The 21,300-nt window shown below is 34.1% G+C and overlaps 1 protein-coding gene across 3 annotated transcripts in view; it reads left to right on the forward strand.

Annotated features, from left to right (window-relative positions):
- Positions 1 to 21,300, forward strand: part of NBEA (neurobeachin) — a 673,234-nt gene that overhangs the window by 56,512 nt on the left and 595,422 nt on the right. The window lies entirely within an intron of this gene.

Here is a 21,300-nt window from a genome sequence, read left to right on the forward strand (position 1 = left end):
ATATACTTGCCATTCAACAGTACTTCCAATCGGCTTTGTATAGAAGTCTGGATATGTCATCCAGAAGAAGCAATTATGAGAATTCTTCTTCTCATAATTAATTAAGAAAATAATGAGAAGGGAGATTATATGTGTATACCTGCAGAGTTAATGTGATAAAAGATGACAAAGTTGTTTTCTACCTGCTTTTATTTTGTTAGTGCAAAGGGAAGATAGCCATCACTAGAGTAAGGATAGGGCAGGAGGTCTTAGAAGTTTAAGCAGAGAAGAAAAGCTATAAAATAGTCCTGTAGGAAGGTAAACAGGGAAGTGTAGGAAGGTAGAGGAACACTGAGATAACTTCACTTTCTCATGTAAATTGAAAGAGTTTAGATCCATCTCCAGAGTTTTTATTACTTTATAAGGTTCAGCAACGTGGGGCTTGTGAAGTGAACAGACAAAAGTGATTAACAGGAGGAAACAAATATACAGTTTATTGGTATTTTTACATCACGGTTCACAGAAATGAAGTGAAACTCAAAGGGAGATTATTACCCTTCTTGACAAAGGAAGGAGGGTTTGAGATCCAAGGGACAATGCATTGTGGGCAAGTGACTAGGAAGTACTTGGGAGAACAGCTAATGGAAGATAAGGGTTATTTTGGTAAAGTTTGTTTTTGCAGACTCATTTTTGGGGTGGACTCTCCATCTCCAGGGATAGGGGTTGCTCTTCTCATCCTAGCACAACAGAGGTGGGTTTTTATGCCTTTCACGTAGATAAATTTATGCTCTGCTTTTAGGAAGATTATGGGAGGGCAGAATATTTTTCCTGTATCTTTTGCTTCTTAATTGCCTTTAGCTTAAAATAATTCTTATGCCAAAGTGGCATATTTTGGGGTGGCGTATCCTGATCCCCTTCAATATCAATAAGTGGTTGACTGCCACACCCTGAATGCTATATAGATTATTGCTGTTATTTGCTGTGACTTACTTTTCAAACAGTAAAATCAATTCTTTGATATTGGTATAATAGTGATATAATATTAAACTGAATTATATGTAAATATATATTAGTTGATGTAAATGTGACGTGAAAATACTAAATTTCTTTCTATCAAAACTTATTTTGATACTGATTTCTGTACATAGTTTAAGTTGTATATTAAGGAAAACAAGTTAATTTACCCACTGGGAATTCCTTTATGAACTACAGACTGATCTTAATATTCCTGGGAATTTTGAAGAAATATTTATAGAAGTTGAGTTTAGGTGTGTATCTTCATTTTAGGAATGATTCATTTTAGGCTAGATGATGTTTTACCTGAGTTTAATTCCTCATGATTAAGTTTTTGTGTATATGTATGTATGTTATAAAGAAAATTACTAATTTATATGCCTGTGTATTTAATGTGTATTTCTGTTTTCTAAAAAGCAAAACCAACACCTTGTGATTTTTTTTTTCTATTTCTAGGACTTTTTGGTAATTTTGCTTTTTAAATTAATATTTTTCTGATATTTAGTAATATTAACCACGTATTCAGATCTGTTGATCAGCACATAGTGCTAATGAATTTAAAGTCATGGATATTATTCCCATCTGAACTAGTTAATATTCCTCTTTATTTATTTATTTTTGGCTGCCCATCTTATACTGGAAAATTGAGGGAATTTAACATTTATTATTTATTGAGTCTAAGCTGGTCACTCTTGGGTACTTAATATAAAGTAGCTTCTTTAATCATCCAGTGTCCCTGTGAGATAGGTGGTGTTATGCTGAGAAGTTATCTGCCAAGTCATGAATTTATAGTAAGTGGCAGAGTTGGGATTTGATCCCAAGTTAGCCAGTCTCCGAAGATTTGTGTAGTGATTAATTGTGGGTCAGTAAATTTTTTTTTACATACTATTGAATAATAAATAATGGTTATTTAACCTTATGTTAGTGACTTGTTTCTTTTCTTCTTGTTAAGTGCCTTTTTCATCAGTTCTTCCTGGGCTCTGTCACCTTCCTTTAATTATTTTTCATTTTTATTTTCTGATTGAGAACTTGATAAATTTCCATGTTATGGAAAGAAGTTATATAAGGAAGGGACGGCTTAGGATATTATGGAATGGAACTGGAGATGGAAAGCTGAACGGCTCTTGTTTCTGTGACTAAGAGATAGGTTATTTATTTTTATTTTTATTAGAGAGAAGGAGAGCATGAGCGGGGGGGATGGGGGGGGAAGCTTTGGGGAGGGGGAGAGAGAGAGAGAGAGAGAGAGAGAGAAAGAAAGAAAGAGAGAGAGAGAGAGAGAGAGAGAGAGAGAGAGAATGAATCTTAAGCAGCCTCCATGCTCAATGTGGAGCCTGACACAGGGGGAACCCAGGGCCCTGGGATCATGACTTGAGCCAAAATCGAGAATTGGATACTCAACTGACTGAGCCATCTATGCACCCCAAGATAGGTTGTGTTTGTAGAAGAATTGGCAGGAATTCTATTATCAAAAAAGTCATAGGGCTATTACATTTGAAAACTTTAAAAAGGTACATATTATTTTAAACCTGCTTTTATATATACTGCTATCATCATAACTATATTAAATACTTGTTTAATAAATATAGAATAGTTTCAGATATTTCAGCACTATATAGGTGCTGTTCATAGATTGGTCACTAGGACAAATGGAGGTCGTACCTTTAGGCGATTTGTAGTCCAGTGTTTATGTATAACTCTTGATACTGAGAGTTATTATACCATCCCAAACTTATATTTTCTATGATTATAAAAGTAAAGAATTCTTTGAATAAAATTTATAGCATAGGAAAATATGTAAAGATAAAAAGATTTATAAGCCTATAACCTAGAGATTCACTTTGAGAAACATTTTGATTCAGTTCCTTTTCTCTATGTAAATTTATTATTACATGTTGAGTATCTGTTTTATGAAATGAAAAGTACACTTACTTGCTATACCTCGCTTTTAATTTTCAGTCTTTTCTCTCTTTGAATGAAGGTTGTATATATTATTCATTTTTCATCTGTGAATCACTTTATGGATTTTGTAACCAAATTTACAATTTTTAAATTTTCTTTCCTTTTTTTTAAGTTTATTTATTTTGAGGGAGAGAGAGAGAGAGAGAAAGAGAAAGAGTGAGTGTGAGTGGGCGAGGGGCAGAGAGGGAGGGAGAGAGAGTCCCAAGCAGGCTGTATGCTGTCACTGCAGAACCTGATGCAGGACTTGATCTCAGGAACCAGGAGATCATGAGCCAAAATCCAGAGCCAGACACTTAACTGACTGAGCCATCCAGGTGCCCCTTGTAAATTTTCTAACCCATGAGATTCTGCTTTAACATTTATAATTTCTTTGCACATAATTATTTCAGACTTGTATTTCTAGAACATTTTCCCAACTTCTTAGTTAAGTGCTTCATTTATTTTTCTTTGTTGCTTCCTAATTAAAGCCTTTTAAAGTAGGAATGCCTTCTCATTGGGATGTAAACAGTCTTTTGGGAAGTCACAGTCTTGTTCCATTTGTTACTACCAATAAAACTTTTCATCTCAAGCAGCTTTGTGAACTCTGGGAATCAGAGGGTAATGCTTTATTTTTCTAGTCACTATTTTTTATTTCTCTCAAACCAGTTGGATTGATGAATCTTCTCATTTGCATTTAGCTGGCCAGGTAATCTTGGCAATTTATTTGGTGCCTCACTTGTAGTCTTTCAAATGTTATTTTACCCACTTTGGGTCTTCAGGTTCTAAATTCTGTCCTGCCTGCATGATACCTCAGCTTACATCACAGTTGTCTTCTCAGTAGAGACTTTGTATCCCAGAATGAGAAGATCTTAGAGATCTTAGAGATTTTATATATAAGATCCCTTCATATATAATTATGTAGTAACTTGGGCTCAGAGGAAAAATAAGCTGGTGTACCTAGCGTACTAAACTAATGTACTTCTGCCCAGAGGTTTTAGTAGAGCTTTGATTAAAAAGCAAGGACCTCTTGGGGCGCCTGGGTGGCTCAGTTGGTTGGGCATCCGACTTAGGCTCAGGTCATGTTCTCAGTAGTGGTTCAAGCCCCGTGTCAGACTCTGTGCTGACAGCTCAGAGCCTGGAGCCTGCTCCCCATCCTGTGTCTCCCTCCCTCTGGCCCTCCCCTGCTCACGCTCTGTCTCACTCTCTCTCTCAAAAATAAATAAACATTAAAAAAATACATAAATAAAGCAGGGACCTCTTAAATAAATAAAAATAAATGAATAAATAAAAGCTGGGACCTCTTTCCATTTCATCCCTTCGGGCCTGATCAGTACTTCTGTGAGAAGCTATTTTAGGATTTCATACAGTAGATTCAGATAATTTAGATATTCAGATAATAAATAAGTAACAATTCATTTAGTGAAAAGGTTATCGAGAAACAGTATTATGACCTGAGTGGTATTTTAGGAAGATGAGTTTGGCAGTGGTATTCAGTAGTGAGTTGAAGTAGGATGATACTGTGAGGCTCCAAGGAAGGGATTTTGAAACTGCTTGGTGCAGACGCTAGCAAAACCAAGGGTCAAATCTGAGGTACACGAGTAGGGAAGAAACATTAGGGCTTGGCAGTGGAAAAAGAAAAGAGCAGAAGAGTCCAAGGTAACATGAAAGTATCAAGCTTGTATGAAAGGGGAAAACTAGATTTGCTCTTTAGGGAAAGGGTTTTATTGTAGGGAGATAGTTTTTTTCTCTCCTCTTTTAATTTAATATGTATTACAGAATGGATGACAGTTCTTTTCCAAGAAGTTGAAATTTTGAGGAGTGTGTTCCATATTTCATATATATATATATATTTCATATATATGTAATATATATGTATATATATGTGTATATATATTTCATATATATTACATATATATGAGAGCTACATCTCTCTCTCATATATATATCTCTCACATATATGTGAGAGATATATATAGATATAACATGCACACATGTGCATATGCAGTAAAAGCTTCGATTGTGAGTAGCTTGTTCTGTCAGTGTTCCACAAGATGAGCAAATATTTCTAATACATTAAAATTTTTTTTAATGTTTATTTTGGAGAGAGAAAGAGAGTGAGAGAGGGGAGAGGGGCAGAGAGAGAGGGAGACACAGAATCTGAAGCAGGCTCCAGGCTCCGAGCTGTCAGCACAGAGCCGGATGTTGGGTTTGAACCCACGAACTGCGAGATCATGACCTGAGCCGAAGTCAGATGCTTAACCCACTGAGCCACCCAGCTGCTCCTTTAATACATTTTAACTTGATAAACGAGCAGTGTCTTGCAATATGAGTCATACATGATGCCAGCTGTCACATGATAACAACTGAGCCAATGGTTCTTGAAATTTGCTTTGATATACAAGTGCTTTGGATTACAAGCAGGTTTCCAGAACTAATTATGCTCACAAATCAATGTTTTGCTGTTTATATATATATATATATATATATATATATATATATATACATATATTTATATATACATGTATATATAAATATATATATCTTTAGTTAAAATATATAGATATATAAAATATATATCTTTGGTTAAAAATTTTTTTTGTTCTTGCATTTTTCATTTTAATTTTTCATTGACAATATACATTCTATATTATTTCCATGGGAAAACATTGTAAAGAAAGGATCGGGATTGGTGAGGCCTGTGAAACCTTGAACAGTTTAAAAAGACTGTTACATTAAGGGTATTTTAGGTAGAAGTTGACTACCAGTAACCCACAATTTGGATTGATCCACATTAAGAACCTTTATTTTTGTAAAATGAACCCAGTAGCACATGCAAGTAGTGAAATTTTTTTTAGATTTCCAAGAGAATTTAATCATGTAAAACAGAATAAAGTGATAATGAAACATAAAATAAAAAGGAGTAGTAGTAGAACTTCCTTTTTATTTAGATGTTTTTATTTTCCTTTCACAAACTAATGCATTATTGTACTCATCTCATACACGTGCAAAATTTACTCTAAAAATGTAGATGTTTGTTTTTGTAAATGATTCCAGCTGTTCGTGAGATATGTTGGTTTCTGTATTTGATCCCAAGATCCTTTAAAAACAAATACCAAAAGCCAGGAGTGCATAGAACTACTTTTCACCCTTTTTCAATATTAGTATTTTTTAAAATTTTATGTGAGTTAAAGAATTCTGTTTCTCTACACAACTAATGTCATCGAATGGTATATAATGAATGCTATTTAATTCAAGTCATGTGGCCTGAAAAAACAAAAATCATGAAAAAATAAGCCTTAAGAACATTATGAAGATCAAGGATAGTTCTGATTGTAAACTATTTTAGAATTTAAATTCTTCATTTTAAAACTTTTTCATATATAAGAGTAAGACTCGTAAAAATCCTCTGTGCTATGTTAGAGAACTTACATAATTCTTATTTGACTAGGTATAACAGATTTATGTGTGTAAATTGTGTCTTTCCACATTGTGCAGGTATACTTATGACTAGATTTTGATATTGAGATAAGAGAATGGAATGTAGATGTTTTTCTTTTTTTTTTTAAGTTTATTTATTTATTTTGAGAGGGAGTGAGTGAGCGAGCATGAGACGGGGAGGGGCAGAGAGAGAGGGTGAGAGATGATCCCAAGCAGTTTCAGCTCTGTGCTGTCAGCACAGAGCCCGACTTGGGACTTGATCCCATCAACCTTGAGATCATGACCCAAACCAAAATCAAGAGTCAGACACTCAACCAACTGAGCCACCCAGGTGTCTGTCCCATAGGTGTTTTTCTTTTTATATAATCTTTGGTTATCTTGTATTCATCCATGTAAAAGTCATCATTCATTGCACAGTTACATTTAAATTGAAGCAAATAACTAAAGTAATTATTTTTTATCAAAGTAAACAACTCTTAAAACTCAGATTTCAAGTATTAATTTATAATTAGAATTTAGAGTTTAGAAATGAAATGTGTTATGCTTTCATATAACTTATGTGCATTAGACTTTGAAGTGATTTTCTATACAGTTTTCTTATAAATAGTTAGGGCCACATGTGTATATTTGTGTTTGTATGTATGTGTGCATAAAAGTAAAATATATAATGAAGATTATTTTGAAGGGATTTTTAAGTTTTATGTTGAAAAAATAAAATTTATTACTTTGCATTAGAATCTAAGTATTAATGTATCTGATTGGGAGATGTACTTTTTAGGTAATTGTTTCATTAGCTACTTGAACTTGGCCCTCTTGCAAGAAAGTTACAACCTGTGTACCAGGCACTGAGGAAGGCACTAGGAGATATAATGGAGAGAGCAGCAGTAGGACTCTGTCTTGCAGAAAGTTATATTTCTTTTATGGGAGACAGATAGTATACACATAAATCAAATATAGACTGTAATTAGAGTTGTGAATTGGAAATAATGTTTTTTGATACAGAGTAATGGAGACATACTTTAGTTAGGGTAGCCAATGAACGAGCACTGCAGCCAGAGGGAACAGTGAGCAAAAGGCCCAGCAGTTGGGGTGGAAACAAGGCCTGTTTAAGAACTGCTCCAATCTGAGTGATGGAAGTCTGTAATGAGCAAAGGAGAGAGCAATGTGAGCTGAAACTTGTAAGGCAGATGTGAAGATTTATTCAGGTTTTACAGACTTTTAGAAATATCTTGGATTCTGTTACAAGAGCAGTGGGAAGCTATCGAAAGGCTTTAAGCTAAAGGAGTGACATTTACGTTGTAAAAAGATTATCTGGCTGCAGTGGACAGATACAGGGGCAAAGGAAGTGGAGACGTGGTCTACTGCTTCATTCACTGTAGCTGCACAGGGAGTTTTTATTATGGAAGTGATGAAACTAGAATTAAGCAGGGGAGTTGTTTCCAAGAAGCTTGTTTCCATTTGTAGGGTATTAGTAAAAATAGGTGAACCTAGGTTTTCATTTTCCTTGGGTAAATATCTAACAGTAGAAATGTTAGGATGTATAGGTAAATGTATGTTTAACATTATGAAAAACGTACCAAATTGTTTTCCAAAGTGGCTATATCATTTGTATTCACGTAAGAGACAAGTGAGAGTTCCAGTTGTTTCATACATATCCTTTTCAACGTTTTGTGTTATCAGTCTTTTTTATTTGAATCTAGTGGCTGTTTGATTTTGCATTCTCTTAATGTCAAGTGATGTTAAGCATCTTTTCATGGGCTTATATGGCATTTTCATATTTTTTTTGGAAACATCAGTTTAGATCTTTTGCCTGTTTTAAAAAAGTGGGTTATCTTTTTTATTATTAAAATGTGAGAGCTCTTTATATATTATTATATATTCTGAATAGTCCTTAATCAGATGTGATTTGCAAATATTTCTTCTTGGGCTGTGGTTTATCTTTTCACTTTCTTAACAGTATATTAATTTGCAGAAGTCCAGATCATCAGTTTTGTAATGTCCTTTTGTGGCCTGTGTAAGAAATATTTGCCAAATCCAAACTCAAAATATTCTTTCCTAGATGTTTTATAGGTTTAGCTCTTTCATTTACAAATGGTGTAAAGAGGCAAGGTTCAGTTATTGGCATATGGACGTCCAGTTGTATTTCACTCTTTGTAAACACTGTCTTTCTCCATTATTTATGTTGACACATTTGTCTCTAATCAGTTGATGATGTACTGATTTTATTTTGATTTGTGTGGGTCTGTGATTGGACTTTCTGTTCTGTTCTGTTGATGTGTATGTTTATTCTAATGGCAGTACCACATTGTCTTGATTTATGTGGCTTTGTAGTAAGTTATAAAGTCTGGTAGTTTAGGGCCTCTCAAGTTTATTCTTCTGTTTTGGATTTGTATTGGCTATTACATGCTTCTTTAATTTCCGTGTACATTTTAGAATCTGAATTCCTAACAAAAAGGCAGCATGATTGTGGCTTAGATTGTGTAAAACTATGGGTGGAATTGACATCTTCCAGTCCTTGAATATGGTACATTCCTACAACTGTTTAGATTTTGGGTCTTTTTTTTTTTTCTCTATTTAAAAAAAAACAAAAGCAAACCCAAAAGTCATAGCAATGTTTTATGGTTTTAAGGGTACAGACCTTACACATGTTTAGATGAATTTTTGAGTATTTCATGTTTTATGCTATCTTACTATTTTTGGTTTTAATATATTCTAATTGTTCTTGCTAATATAAAGAGAAATATAAATGATTTTTCTGTATAGATCTTAAATCCTGAGACTAGTAAAATTGTTTATTAACTTGAGAAGCTTTTTTATTTTTAAGAGACTTTAGAGACTTTTTTTCCACTTTTGAAAAATGTTTACTTATTTTGAGAGAGACAGCCAGCACAAATGGGGAAGGGGCAGAGAGAGAGGGAGAATCCCAAGCAGGCTTCCCACTGTCAGCATACAGCCCCATGTAGGGCTTGATCCCATGAACAGTGAGATCATGACCTGAGCTGAAATCAAATTGGAGGCTTAACCAATTGAGCCACCAGGTGCCCCTAATTGGAGAAGTTTTGAGTAGATTTCTTATGATTTTCTATGTAAATGATTATGATGTTTGTGAATAAAGAGAGTTTTATCTTTTCCTTTATAATCTATATGTCTTGGCATTTTGCATTGGCTTGGGCACCTAGGATAATACGGAATAGAACTGGTTGCAGACGAGGATAGCCTTGCCTTATTCCTGAAAAGCATGCAGTCATTCAGCATTAGGTATGATGTTAGCTGTAGGTTTTGCACAGATAGCTTATATCAGTTGGAGGATATTTCTTTATATTCCTAGTTTGGTGAAAGTTTTTTTTAATAATGACCAGTTTTGAATTTTGTCATGATTTTTCTATACCTTTTGAGATGATCAGATGGCTTTTGTCTTTTCAGTCTGTTGATAACGGTGAATTACATTGTTAGATTTTTTGATTGGTAAGCTTCCTGCATCCCTGGGATAAAATATACTTAATTTTTTTTTTTTAAATCTACTCATTTTTTGAGAGAGAGAGAAAGAGAGAAACAGAGCGTGGGAGGGGGAGGGCAGAGAGAGAGGGAGACAGAATCTGAAGCAAGCTCCAGGCTCCGAGCTGTCAGCCCAGAGCCTGACACAGGGCCTGAACTCACGGACCATGAGATCATGACCTGAGCCAAAGTCAGACACTTAACCAACTGAGCCACCCAGGCGCCCCTAAAATGTTCTTATTGATGATGTATGATTTTTCTGTTGTTAACATGTTGCTTATTTAGATTTGCTATATATTTTGTTAAAGTTTTTTTGTGTCTATGTTCATGAGGATTATTTGGGTATAGTTTTTCTGATAGTTTTTCTGGTTTTATTATCGTGGTATTGTTGGCTCATAAAATAATGTTGGAAATGTTCCCTCTTTTAAAATTTCTGGGAAGGATTATGTAGAGTTCATAGTAATTCATTTTTAAGTAAGAATTCATCTGTGAAATCATCTGGATCTCAGGTGTTGTTTCTGAGAAGATTTGTAACTACAAATTCAATTTCTCTTACATAGGATTATTTAGATTGTTTCTTAAAATAACCTTTGGTAATTTATATCATTCAAATAATTTGTGTTTTTCATTTAAGTTGTCAAATTGATAGACATAAAATTATTTAGAAGAATCACTTATTACCCTTTTAGTGAATGTGAGATTTATAGTGATAAGTCTTATTTGTGTTGATGCTAATTTGTATTCCACTCTAGACTTTCTTTCCCAAGGCTCTCTGCCACCCCCATTTTTGATTTATCTGGCTAGTTGAAGAACCAGCATTTGGTTTCATCATTCTTCTCTATTGTTTTGACTGTTTTTTGTATCTTTGATTTTTTTTTTGTTTTAGTTACATTTTTAAATTTGTCTTACTTTATGTATGATTTACTCTTTCTAGTTTCTAAATATGGAATCTAGAGGTAACTGATTTGAAATCTTTCTTCTTTAGTAATATAGGTATTTAATAGCATAAATTTCCCTGGAGCACTGTTTTAGCTACATGCCATAAATTTTGACATGTTGTGTTTTCACTTTATTTAGTTAAATTATTTTCCTAATTTCCCTGATCACACCTGCTTTGGTAAACAGGTTATTAAGTATAAGTTTGCCAGAGACTTTCATATTTTTTTTCTGATATATATTTTTACTGATTTTTTGAGGGGAGCAGGGGCAGAGAAAGAGATGGACAGAGGATCCAAAGCGAGCTTTGCAGGGAGCCCAATACGGGACTCAAACTCATGAACCATGAGGTCATGACCTGAGCCAAAATCTAGAGTTGGACGATTAACTAACTGAGCCACCCAGGTGCCCCATAATTTTACTGATTTTTATTTTAACTTTATTGTGATAAGAATTTTAAGCTTTATTGGGATTTCTTTTACAGCCCAGGATAATCTCATCTTGGTGAATATTTGATAAAGCGCTTGAAAATAGTATGCATTACAGCATGGTGGAGTGTTGGGTGGAATGTTTTATATGCCTCCCTAACAGCTAGGTCAAGCTGGTTGACAATGTTATTTAAGACTTCTATATTTTTAGTTTTTTTTTTTTTTTGTTGTTGTTGTTGTTCATTTATTCTCCCAGTGCCTGAGAGAGGAGTATCAAAATTTACAACTAAAATTGCAGACTTGTTTGTTTTTCTTTTGCTCTTTTATTAGATTCATTCTTATTTGGGCTGCTATGCCATTTTGATGAATCAACTCCATTCTCCTGATGGAAAGTTCCAATTTTTCTTTTACAAAGTCCGTTTTATGTGATACTAATATTGTTACACCATTTTCTTTTTAATTGTGTTTGCACGGTGTATCTTTTTTTGTCATTTTCCTTTTAACATATGTCTTATATTTTAGTTCTGAGGTCAGTTACCTGCTAGTCATTTCATTGTATAAATACAGTTTTATTGGAACACAGCCACACCATGTCATTTATGTATTATATGTGACTGCTTTCAAATTACAAATGCAGAGTTGAGTAGATAGATAGAGACCTTATGATAGAGACCATAAGGTCCTGGATGTCTAAAATCTTTATTGTATGGCTCTTTACAATAAAGTTTGCTGGCCTCTACAGTGTTTTTTGTATATAGAATTTAATTGGATTTTGCTTATTTTATACATTCTTATAATCTCTGTGTTTTAAGTAATGGTTGTATGTTATTTACGTTTAATGTAATTATTAATATGGCAACATTTCAGTCTGCTGTTTTTGCTATTTTATATTTATCACACCCCTTTTTTTGTTTCTCTTTTTCCTGTTTCATGTCTGGTTTTGGATTGATTAAATATTATTATTCCATTTTACATTTACTGTTGATTTATGAATTATACCTATTATTTTTTCTTTAAAATAATACTTTTTAAATTAAGCCTTTAGCTTTTAGAGCAGTTTTAGATTCACAGCAAAATTGAGGGAAAGGTACAGAGATTTCCCATATATCCCTTGCTCCTACACATGCACAGTCTCCCCACTTAACATCTTCTATCAGAGTATATACATTTGTTACAATTGATGAACCTATCTGGATACATATAATCATTTCAGTCTAATGGTTTACATTGTGGCTCACTCTTGGTGATATACATTCTGTGGATTTGACAAATGTATAATGATATGTATCCATTATTCTATATCATACAAAGTATTTTCACTGCCTTAAAAATCCTCTGTGCTCCACCCATTTATCTGTCCTTTCACCAACTCCTGGCAATCACTGATCTTTTTATTATCTTCATAGTTTTGCCTTTTCCAGAATGTCATATGGTTAGAATCATACAATATGTGGTCTTTTCAGATTGGTTTATCTAATGCAATTTAGGTTCCTCTATGTCTTATCATAGCATGATAGCTCATTTCTTTTTAGTGCTGAATAATATTCCCTTGTCTGGTTGTACCAGTTTATCTGTTCACCAACTGAAGGACATCTTGGTTGCTTCCTGGTTTTGGCAATTATTAATGAAGGTACTATAAACATCCATGTCCAGACTTTTATGTGAACCTAAGGTGTCAACTCCTTTGAGTGAATACCAAGGAGAGCAGTTGCTGGGCCATGTGGTAAAAGTATGTTGTTTACTTTTGTTAGAAACCACCAAACTTTCTTCCAAAGTGGCTGTACCATTTTGCATTTCCATGAGCAATGAATGAGAGTTCCTGTTGCTCGACATCCTTGCAGCATTTGGTATTGTTAGTGTGTACTAGATATTGGCCATTCTAGTAGGTGTGTAGTGACATCTTGTTGTTTAATTTGCATTTCCCTGATGACATATGATTTGTGGAACATCCTAATGCTTTGTTGTCGTCTGTATATCTTCTTCAGTGAGGTGTCTGTTAAGGTCTTTGAAATTGTTTCTTTTTTATATTTAGTGTTTTCCTAGAGTTTACAGTATACATTATTATCATTTTCTACCTTCAAATAATATACCACTTCAGGTATATAGTAAGAACCTTCTAAAGTATACTATTTCTTCCTCTGCTGTCCCTTGTGCTCTTCTAGTCATTGTTTTTTTTCCTTATATTTGTAAATCCCTTAATACGTTGTTGGTATTTTTATGAGTATCTTTTAAAGAGTTTTCAAAATGAGAAAAAAAGTCTTTTGTATTTAACAACAGACTTAACAATTCTAGCATTCCTGAATTTTTTATGTCATTTTGAATTTCCATCTGGTATCATTTTCCTTCTGCTGGAAGAACTGATTTTAACAATTCATGTAGTGTAAGTCTGCCGGCAATGAATTCTCTCAACTAGTATTTGCAAAAATTTTTGTTTTGCCTTTATTTATGAGATGGATTAGGGTTTTCAGTGTTAGGCTTGGAGTTACAATTTAGAAGTATATGGTGGTTTGGCAATTAAGACTTTTAATTTTTACTGTATTTTACTCATTAGCTGACTGCTAGCAGCCAGGTGTATATCATCTGTTTGTTATACTCTTACAAAGTAATTATAAAAGTGATTATACTGCTTTTGATAAACTGCATGTTGTTTTAAATATATTTTAAAGGAAGCACTCACTTTGCTTTCTCCTCCATTCCCTAGAGTTTTTATGGACTGTATTTGTAGCACCATTTGTTATACTCTTGGGTATAGTTATTTCTATGCCATAGAAAGATTACCAATACAAATTAATTGTAGAGATGACTATTGTGAAAGAAATAGGAAGCAAGCAGTTTTGTATTTTTCTTGCCTTAGTGTGTCATCTGGGTTTAGGATCATTTACTTTTATTACGTTCATGTCCAAATTATAAAGTATTTTCCTGTTACGTACTAAAAATTTACCTGTAAGTCGTTTACTATGCACACAGCAGATCTTGAAGATGACATGACTGAGGGAGTTACATATGTATGTCTTGGGGGTGGTCTCTTTAGTATTGATATACTTACTTCTATATAATACTGACAAAGTAAGAAAAATTCTGATGTTGACACTAGCTTTGGGACCTTGGGCTGGTTATGTAGATTAATCTTAATTTTCTTGTTTGAGATACTGCCTCACAAAATTATGAGAATTAAATGGGACGGTATATACATGAATTACTCAGTACATAAGTGTTCATGAAATGGTGGTTCTTAATTTTTATTTTATATTTCCTTTTTTTTATTTCTTTGTAAAATTATAGGTACAAGTTTATCTCAAAGATGCCTTCTTTAGAGGTTAATAATTCAAGAGCTTTAAAATTTAGATTGTATCTGCTTCTAAAAGTAATTTGATTGACTTATAGGAAAGGACATCTGTGTAGAAAGAGAAAGAAAACAATATGTAAGCAGGAGGACAAAATAGAGGAAGGAGATCATCAAGACAAATGTATCAAAATTTGAACATTATTTTTTTTCTCCTTAGATGGGCCATATTTCTTGTTTCTTTGCATGTCTCATAACTTTTTGTAGGAGACTGGACATTTTGAATATTGTCATGTGGTAACTCTGGACATCAGATTCTTCTTTCCCCTGTGTTGGTTGTTGCTGTTGTGGGTTGTTTGCTTAGTGATTTTCTAAAGTACGTTTCTAAGTCTGTCCTCTCTGTCGTGTGTAGCCATTGAAGTTCTGTTTGTTTGGTGGTCAGCTGATGTTTTGACAGAATTACTTTAAATGCCTGGAGCCAAGGAAAGAAAAAAAGAAGAAACAAAAAAATACTCTTCCCATCTTTGCAGATTTGCCCTTTTGAGACACTCCTGTAGTGCTTAGTCGGGCTGTTTACAGCTCTCCGCCAGCTTTTGCTTCCTACTAGTGTAGAGCCTAAAGGCCAGCTACAAGTGAAAGGTTAGGATCTTTGTAGGCTTTTTATGACGTGCAACCTGCCCTGGGCATGCAAGCAGTAGTGTCCAGGAGAGCCTTTCGAAGACCGTATACCCACACGTACCTTCTTTCCCCACATCTTCCTTCCCAGGCTTCTGGTCTGTCTATTGCTGTCCCAGGTACTGTCTCTAGCTCAGACTGCTGCAGCTAATACCTGTGGCTTTAAATGCTTTTAGTGAAAGTGTCCTAGCCGTGGGGATATTCCAAGTTTGGTGAAACAAAGGCAGTTCTTTGCACCTGTCCTTTGGGAAGCTGCCAGATAGGTTGACACCTACAACCTTGAGTATAAGATTCCTGCCACTTCCTCTGGAACTAGAAACCCTCACACTTGTGCAGGATGGATGCTGTCCTGATGACTATTGCCCTCTGGGATGTGGGGGATTGTAGATGGGACTTTCCTTTTATCACAAAACAGTGGCTGCTTCTTCACAAAGTCTTCCTCTGGTTGCTGTACATTTGTGTCTTGATTCCAGAATTTTTCAGAAGTTGATTTTGATAGTTTCTGCCAGCTCATTAGTTTTTTAGGGAGAACATTGCCCCGGAGTTGCCCATTCTGCCAGTTTTTGGTGATGTGATCTTTTTCAAGGGAAGATATTGTATACTGATTTCACTTGAAAATAGTTAGAAACTGGAAGTGGATATAGAATTAAGCCAGATTTTAACAACTTAAAATTGTATGTGCTGTACCTAGTACCTTACTAAGTCAAGAGTACAAATCTTCTGAATTTTATTCGTTAAAGATTACATATTTTCCAAGTAGTAATAGAAGAAAAAGTTAGACGACCTTAGGGTATAAACAGGGATGAGAAAACATCTCTGGCTTTGTAATCTCCCCCCCGCCCCCCAGCATTAAAAAAGTTATATGGCAATAAGAGCAGTTCATTACTGAAGGAGAAAAGAGAAACACAGTAGAAGGTCTGGCTTACAACTAGACCCTCTTTCCCTTCCTCCTGCCCTCCCATCTTGCCATCTTCCCCATTCCATGTGAAACACTGAATAATTTTCATGGGCTAAAGGTATAGGTATAATGGATACTTAGATAAAAATGGTCCTTACTCTTACAAAGCTTATTGTAATGTGGGGAATAGAAAAAAATTTGTAAACAGCTGTATCATGCAATGATTGCTATGGTGTGCATGGGTATATTGGGAGTTCAGAGAAAGGCCATTTTTGTAGGTAACGGGAAGGCTTTCTGGAGTTAGTGGTATCTAACTCTATCTGGAGTTAGTGGTTGCAGGTTTAATGGAAGTTAACAAATATAAAAGTTGGGAGAGAACTCTATGTCATGTATAGGGAGTAACATCTATGAAAAGTTTTAGATGCAATGAGAGATCTGCAATGCAGAAATTGTTCCTGTGACATTAGCTAGGAAATGGAAAGTAGAGGAAGCTGAAGCTGGGGTGTTAAATTGTGGCTTTATAGGTAGTGTTATCTAGTTTACAATTTATCCAGAAGAATAAGTTGCAAATAAATTTAAATGGTTTATAATTGTCCAGTCTGATCTACTTAATGAAAAATAATTATCACATACGATTCAAATAATCTAAGATTTCAAAATGAAGATATTTAAAAGCTTTATATTAAAAAGATAAAAGATATTAAATTGCTAGTAACTTTAGTACTTTCAGAAGATAATATTTTCCAAGTCAGCATTTTATATTCCAAATTTTTATATAATAAATTTTATTTACTTTATGTAAATAAGTTACTTCATTTAAATAGCTCAGCTATGATACTTATTTTATATAAATTCACTTATGACCAATTCTTGAGTAGGAAGAACCATCGTGGGCCACTTTTCTTGCAGTGGTAATACCTTGTAGAATTTTAAGGAGAAGGCCTGGAAGAAAAGAAGACTGTTACCTTCAAATAGAGTATTATATTGACATGTTCAGATTTACAGGAAACTTAATTGATTTATATATCTTGTTTATACTATGGTAACAGTGATTTTGGTTCTTTTGATTTAGCTTTTTTAGCCTTCTTATGTCATTTTGTTTGATTTTTAAATGGTTTTCCTATGATTTTTTTTTTTTTTAGTGTTTATTGCTAATTTTCCTGTAATTGAACCTTAAAATTGAGTCTTCTACTTTCTTGCCAAAATAACCTTAAGTAAATTGGTTGCTTTTTAAAATGAAAAAAAAAAAAAACCAAATTAAAAATTTACTACCTCTGGATGTTTTATTGCTTACCCATAGAAATTATTTTCTCTTTCCTTTTCTCCCACACAGAGTTCATAAAACACTGATTTCTTTGTAAAACTACCATAATACATCCCATTTCTATTTTTTAGGTTTGTACTTCTGACTTCATAGGAAGGTATTTAGGTTCATTATTCAATAGAGTAGAATCCTGGATTGCTTATATGTGACCTTGTTCATGCTGCTTAATCTCATTTATTTTCATTTCTATGAGGACGATTATGCCTTTCCTCATAGGATTGTTAAAGAATGGTTTAAGTAATAAAGGCCAATTGTTTCTACTTTCTCTTACATGTTTTAGTTTGGTAAATATTGAACCACTCATTTTTAAGTGGGGGATAAATATTTCTCTAATTTTAGAATGATAGTTTTGTAAGCACTTAGCCTTATTCACATTAAAGTATTAAAAATTATAATAAAGGTTACAAAGACCAGCTGAAAATATACGACCACTTTACAAAATCTACAATAAATTTTTTTACAGCTGCTGGCAAAGAAATCAGAGAGCCAGACTGTACTCTTTTGTAATTAAATGATATATAGAAAGGAGCATTGTTTTTTAACTGAAAGATGGAACCGTAAGCTTCACATAACAGAGCCTGATTGTTAGAATTACACATATTAATTGTTAATTCCTTTAAAAGCAGACTATTTTTTTTCTTCCCACTGAGCCCATCTCTGTTTTTTACACATTACATAATGGTTGTTCGTTATGCCAGACTCAACTGAAGCCCTTACAATTCATTTAGGAGATTAGTCTAAAAAATTCTTCAGTGTTCTCCCATTTTAATGTATCCTAATTCTCACACAGGTTATTTAGAGGCTCAGTAGACTTATACCTTGGTATCTACTTCTGTTAGTGTAGTCAGTAAGTGTTCACATCATTGATTTTCAAACCTGTGGTTTATTTTTCTCTATATGGTTCTCTTTTAGATGACCTCTTCTGTGTTACTAGCCACTGGTCTACAAGGTTCATAGTAGTGACCCAGGTCAATTGGGTATATAGTAGTGAAAAAGCAAACAGTTCTTTGATAAGACCATGGTATGGTGGAAAGATGTTTGAGTTGTTTTTCACAGATCTACAATTAATATCTAAGAGAGTATATAATCCACAGCAGTTTGACATTTGCTGGAAACAAGGCGTTAAGCTAGCTGTTTCATGGTACTTCAGACATATGTGATCAGATGACTACTTTTTTTTTTTTTTTTTAAGCTCAAAGCTGGGGTTATAAGAGAACTGGTCATAGCTCACCTTAGCTGAATGCTGGCTATATGCCTGACTTTGTTCCTAAGGGTTTAAACCCAGTTATGTTATTTAATCCTCATAACAACGACACTATTAGATAAGGAACTTTCATTCCCATATTTAGATGAAGTAACCGAGACCTAGAGAAGTAGAGTCATTAAGGTCACACAGCAAGTGAGTAATACAGCTAAAATCTGAATCCAGGAAGTCTGAATTCGGAGACAATCTCTTAATTATTCTTGTAGCTATTTTTGTTAATAAGGCAAATAGGAGGAGTTGAAGTTGTTTCATACACAGAAATAAAACCAGCCTTTAACCTGAGAGAATATCTAGGTTTGTTAAAAAAAAAAAAATCAGAAATTAGGATAAGGGCTAGTTTCTCATAAAGTTGAGTTTTAGAGCTGTTACAGAGAAAAATACACACATAATGTATTATTTTAAAATTTGAGAATTTTGTTTTTAAATTCTTAAATTTCAAAAGACTTTAAAAATATTCTTAAATGAGATTTTATTGCTTATATGGACTTGTATGAAGACAGACTTATTCTGTTCCTGGGATCAAATCCCAGGGTTTTTTTTTTTTTAAATTTTTTTTTAATGTTTATTTATTATTGAGAGATAGAGAGACACAGAGCGTGAGCAGGGGAGGGGTAGAGACAGGGGGAGACACAGAACTCGAAGCAGGCTCCAGGCTCTGAGCTGTCAGCACAGAACCCGACGTGGGGCTCGAACTCGTAAACTGCGAGATCATGACCTGAGCTGAAGTCAGTCGCTCAACCAACTGAGCCACCCAGGAGCCCCTCAAATCCCAGGGTTTTGATTCTGGATCCTGTATTTACTAGTTTTGTGACCTTTTCCAAATTAAATTTTCTTTGCCTATTTTTCCTTATCTGTAAAATGAAGATAATAATAGCTTTTTTCTCATACGTTGTTGGGAGAATTAAATTATTTAACATATGTAAAGCCCTTAGAATGAATAGTACTAAATGATGTATGTAAGGTTACCTGGCAGTGGTATTATTATTATTATTATTATTATTATTAATCTTATTTCATAGCCTGTGATCATCCACCCTTATAATGAATATTTTTCTTTGATAAAACATTCTACTTCTTGATTCTAATTTCTGGTACTTATCTGCCCCTAAACTTATTTTTCCTTTGCTTCTTTTACTTAACTACTTACATTTTATGTCTTCTTATGCTCTATGTAACTTATAAACCAATTTCAACTTTTGGGGACATAAGATGTAATATGCATACATATGTACATATATACATCTTTATTTCTGGAACTTAACACTGTTAATGCATGGGCTTTTTCTTGTCTACAGATATATCCCTAGTTCCTAGAATGGTAATTTCTAGTCTTTAGTAAATAAGATATTTATTAATGAATGAATGACTTCAGATTTGTCAGGCATTTTGTATATGGCTGTTTCTAAATTTTCCATTCTTTAGACCAGAAAGATATCCATTTTATCAATGTTTTTCTTTAAAAATGGTACTTACAGCAATGTAATTAATACATCATATGTGAATTGATTAAGGGAGAATAAGAGTATCATCATATACTTTATTTTATGTGTATTTATCCATCACTGTACTTAAAGTAGCATTTGAGGGGGGGACAGTAGTACTTTTGACTCATTTTTGACATAATGTCACAAGTCAAATACATTGCTATTAAATCATCTTTGTGTATCAATTCACATTTTTGCAAATACAGTATTATACAATACTAGGTATATATCTTTCAAGCATTAAAAAAATTTTTTTAATGTTTATTTTTGACAGAGAGGGAGAGTGTGCATGTGCAAGAGAGAGTGGGGGAGGGGCAGAGAGAGAGGGAGACACAGAATCTTAAGCAGGCTCCAGGCACTGAGTTGTCAACACAGAGCCCTACGTGGGCTCGGACTCAAAAACCATGAGATCATGGCCTGAGTGGAAGTTGGACACTTAACTGACTGAGCCACCCAGGCACCCCTCTTTTAAGTATTTTTTAACATAGATTCTATCATTTTCACATTAACTATAAGTTTGCTGGTATCAGTTTCATGTTTCTTTAGCTTCTATACATGAAGATTAGGCCCTTCTTTTGTTTCTCTTCTGTTACATCTATTTGTCAGTCTAGTACTGTCACAAAAGAAATTTCAGGTATTAAAATTTATCCCTAGTGAATTCTTCATTTTCTAATGATTATCACTTTTAAGTGCCAGGCTTTTATTTTTTATTTTATTTCATTTTATTTTATTTTTGAGAGAGAGAGAGAGAGAGAGAGAGAGAGGGAGAGAGAGAAAACGAGAACTTGCAAGCACTAGCAAGGAGGGGCAGAGGAAGAGGAGGAGAGAGAATCTTAGGCAGGCTCCATGCCCAGCGCATAGCCCTGTACTGGGTGCGGGGATTTGGGGGGGGCAGGTGCAGGGAGGGGGGCTGCTGGATCTCATGACCTTGAGATTGTGACCTGAGCCGAAATCAAGAGTCAAATGCTTAACTGGCTGAGCCCCCCAGGAGCCCAGGGGCCAAACTCTTTCTCTTTTTCATAGGAATTTGTCATGAATCCTACCCAGTAGTCATCCACTATTTTGCTCTGCTGGATTTGAAATTGCCTTTTTCCATTTAAAAAAAAATCAGATTTTGCTAGTTTTAATTCTTACAGCACCTTTA

Source organism: Panthera uncia, assembly GCF_023721935.1.
Source record: "Panthera uncia isolate 11264 chromosome A1 unlocalized genomic scaffold, Puncia_PCG_1.0 HiC_scaffold_16, whole genome shotgun sequence".
NCBI lineage: Eukaryota > Metazoa > Chordata > Mammalia > Carnivora > Felidae > Panthera > Panthera uncia.